Source organism: Zingiber officinale, chromosome 7A (genome assembly GCF_018446385.1).
Source record: "Zingiber officinale cultivar Zhangliang chromosome 7A, Zo_v1.1, whole genome shotgun sequence".
Taxonomy (NCBI): Eukaryota; Viridiplantae; Streptophyta; class Magnoliopsida; order Zingiberales; family Zingiberaceae; genus Zingiber; species Zingiber officinale.
This window is the reverse complement of record NC_055998.1, coordinates 34472182-34476621: the sequence shown is the minus strand read 5'-3', so window position 1 is coordinate 34476621 and position 4440 is coordinate 34472182. Positions and strand designations below refer to the sequence as shown.

Genomic DNA, 4440 nt, shown 5'->3' with positions numbered 1-4440 from the left:
GATTGCATGAGCCATAATATATGACTCATACTAAAAAAATAGGTCGTCTACCATTGAACTAATCAATAAGCTCTTTGTAGTGGAGTCCTTTTTCTTCCATGCCTTATAGGCATCAAGATCTTGTCTGTTCTGTGCAATGAGACCATCTACAGGTTCTACCATAACCTAATTTACAACCTCCAAAACTTCTTGTTCCTCAAGTACACACTGTATCCTGAGATGCCAGATCTTATAGTTATCCTCATTAAGTTTTTTTTATCCTTGTTGAGTTCAGCTATAATATTTTTAGTTGCCATAATCTTCCATAAATAAATACATTATTTAGTATTTAGTGTAATTCATATATATGCAATTTATGATCGACTCAATATTAATTTGAGTTATTTATAAAACCAAGTGATAACACATTTTCACTCATCATTCGTATGACCAATCAAATCAATATTATTCAATACTATTACACACATCCCAACTATTGAACTAATCATTATTTATCATACTCATAATGAACTAATAAAAGAGTATCATGCATCATGTAGAGTAAACAACATAAATGAATGAACATATTATTAACATAAAAATATGCTGCATATTGTTAACACATAACACACTAATTAACATGAACGAAATAGACTAATATTGTTCATATATAACGACAAAAATAATAATAGAACTCTAATAAACTAGATAAACTACCACCACTACTACTAGGATAGACACTAGTGAAGTGGCCAACATAATTTCTTTTAACTTGGATTCAGTTGTGGTAATCATAGGTGGGATAACTTCAGGATCCAGAATCGGATCATCTTTTGGATCCTCCACATACTCTTCCGGATCCTCCTTTGATTCTTCAAGATCTTCTTCTGAATCCTCTTTAGATTCATCTGGATCCTCTTCTAGATCCTCTTATGGATCCTCTTCCGATTCTCCAGGACCTTAAGCTAAATGAAGTAAGACGCACATCTCCGAATATGAGATGTATCCTTCAGAATCATCCCAAAGTTGGAGTGCTATCTGTCTAAGTTGTTCCAACAGTGAATAAACCAGAGTCCATCTTCTGTGTGTATCTTGAATTGGAAACTCTTCTTGCTCGAGTTTCCAAAATAACCGATTAAGCTGACCAATAAGCCATCCGACTCCGTAAACTGTGTCATAATCAAGCCCCTTAATCTTCTCCCAAAGCTGATGTTGTCATATATCACGACTAGTCATTTGAAAAATTGAAATTAAGTAAGTCAGTATAAAGCCAGCTAACTAGTACAAAACCGACTTCATTCAATTTATATAGACATAGAACCAACATAATAAATCAAGAAAAATAAATCTTCTCGATTTTCAGGAGTCTAGGTATATTGACCCATCGGATCGGTCGATCGGTAATCCAGATCCTAAGCTTGGTGCATTTCCCTCAATTAGATTTGATCTAATTGGACAGGGATTTTCTATATCTATGTTATGTTTTTATTCAATCTAAGTCCATTTCAGTCAATTTTAGATTTATTGATTAAACTTAGGTTCGTTTGATCAAACTAATGTCTATTGGTTTAAGTCTGACCCATTAGAATAAATCTAATCCAATTGATCAAATTAGACCCAATAGAATAAATCTAGTTATTTGATCATATCTGATCTAAGCCCAATTAAATCAACCCAAATCGATTTTGATTTGGATCAAACTCATTTAGCTAAACTAACTAATGATTTAAATTAGATCAAGACATAATTTAATAAACCCATTTGATCCCCGACAAAATTTAATGAACCCATTTGATCAACAGTGACCGGTTCATATGAGGGATCGTATGGATTGATATAAAAGCATGAAAAAAATTATGCATTTGAAACATATGGCGTGCAAAAAATAAACTAATGCTACAGTTAACATGAGAGAAAATTACGTTTTTAGTCCTGTAACTTACACTTTTTTCAATTTTTCAATTTTAATCCTATTATGAGTCAATTTACATTTTTAGTACTGTAACTTGTAATATTTTTCAATTAAGTCATTTTTCCTTTAAAATTAAAAATTTTCAATGGAAAATGATGAGTTGTAAATTGAATTTAGGGATTTTGATTTTTTTATGACCCATGTCCTTTTTATATTCCAACCACAAATTAGACATTTTTAGTTGAAAAATTTTAAATTTGGAGGAAAAAGGATTGAAATTGAAAAATATTATAAGTTACAGGACTAAGAACGTAAATTAACTCATAACAGGACTAAAATTGAAAAAATACAAATTACAGGACTGAAAATGTAAAAGAAAAAAAAAATGTAAGAGGCAGCCTCAAGCAAAACCATACGAAAAATGAAAAAGATTGCAAGCCAATAAATGCAAAAGAAAAAAACTTGTGCGTTTGGTTTGCCCCATTTTCATTTTCATTTTTTCGTTTTTTAAAAAATGACTTTTCCGCGTTTTTCGTTTTCTTAGAAAATGCTCTCTTATTTTCTTAAAAATGAACATGAAAAACGTAAACCAGACACGTTTTCTATTTTCTCAGAAAATAAAAACAGAAAACAAAAAATAGCGTGGAAAACACAAACCAAACGCCCCCTTAATATTTTTTTTTTTTTATAAAAACCATACGAAACCTAATGTTTCATTTTAACTTCATCTTCACGTTTTACGCTGCCTCTTCTGATTTGCCACGATCTTCACATCGCGCACCGCCTCACAGCGACAAAAGCTGGTCGTCGGTCCCCTTTCTTGTGCAGAAACTGCAAGAGGCAGCCTCAAGCACGCCGCCGGCCAACCTGGATGTCATCGCTAGCTGGGAACATTGCTGCCAGCATCCTCCAACGACCCAAGGTTAGCTACAGTAGCAAGAAGCGGCCATGAGCAGCGCCGTCGAGTAAAAATCAGAGACAAACTCTATCAGAGTTCCCTCAAGTCCTAATTACAGCCGCTGATCGCGGCTCCTTTCGACGTCAGTTATTGTGGTAGATCGAGACGTAGTCGCGATCTCGCTTGGCTATGGCAAAACAAGACGGAGAAAAACTCCGTTGAGGCCTGGCAACCGTCGAGCGATCTCGACTCAGCTGTGATTTTGCCCAGCAAACAGAACGAACAGGGTCAAACCGTAAAATAGAATGACTTGACATTTCTTTACAGCCTTTTACATTATGTTTCAGTTTCAAAATTGAATGACTTGACATTTCTTTACAAAATTTCAAGACTCAAACCCTTGTACGCTCTTTCATTAATCTAGTTGAATTCAGTTGAAGTTCCAATCTTAATTCCCAATTTCAAATTTTGAGTAGCTTTAGTTCACAGTTCACAGTTTCAATAATCTCATAATTTGTTTTGATTTCTGATCTCCTTGGTGCTTCAAGCTTTAATCTTTAATCCCTCTAGATTGTTTCATTTAACATTCACTAAATAATAGCTTGATTTCCATTTTGTTTCAGCTCAGATGGATCAATTCAAAAATTTGAGACAGCTTCAGTGAATTGCAATTTTCCAGCTCCTGTATTTTTTGCATTTCTGCAGTTTTAGTGTTTTAAGATGTCCATCCAATTTGTAAAGACACGTAGAGAAAGGCAACAACATTTGTTCTGCGAATATATGAGCTTCACGTAATTTCTCACTGATTTAAAGAGCTGGTGATAAAAGATTGGTACAAACTTGATACAACATTTAAATCTCAATTCTGTTTTGTTTCTTGATGTCATTATTGCTTTATGCATTTTACAACCTTTTAGCTTTAAAACTGTCTCTTCATTTGTATTTAATACTTGTTCCTTGGTTGGATGGAAAATGGTCTGATTTAGGAAACAACAACTTTCATTTCCATCAGCATCTTTTTAGCAACAGATTTCCAGCAGCATCATCTCTCTGTTTCTACTTTTCAGCAACAGATTTTGAAAAATCTGTCCATTCAGTTTGTAGAAGACATGGAAAGACAAGAACACCATTTGTCACTAATATTGACAGAGTTTCACTTGAGTTTATAACTAATTTGATGGCTGCCCACAGAATTTGGTACGGGCTTGATACTTTAAGTTATTTTCTGTAGATTTTACACATTTGTAGTAAACCAACAACTAATCTTCTCATCTTTCATCTTTTCTCCTCCATTCCTCCACTCTCAGACTCACTCTCAATAATCTTCTTTAAAATCAGCACTACTACATTTCTTGTTTCAACCATTTTACTACCAATTCTCAAAGCAATGGCTTATATATAAGTTGAATTCTATTCTTATCATTTCAATTCCAAACCAAGAGCCAAGAATTTAGAGTAAGGTTTCCATTTTGTACTAACGTTGGGAAGCTTTTCTCATCTATAATAATCATGCCAACTTGCTGATTCCTTACACTGTAGTGGAGCTAAACACTTTCGGGAACTTCTTCCATTGTAGTTGCATGCATTAATCATAGAATGATTGATCGTTGACACTGAACGGTAATGGAAAATCAAGTATTCCTCTTGCTCT

At 33.9% G+C, this 4440-nt stretch overlaps 1 long non-coding RNA gene across 1 annotated transcript; it reads left to right on the top strand.

The window, feature by feature from the left end:
- Positions 1-2628: 2628 nt before the first annotated feature.
- LOC122000047 lies at positions 2629-3568 on the top strand. Its single transcript, XR_006116903.1, has 2 exons — positions 2629-2813; positions 3413-3568. It is a non-coding gene; the product is annotated as an uncharacterized LOC122000047 (long non-coding RNA).
- The last annotated feature ends 872 nt before the right edge of the window (positions 3569-4440 follow it).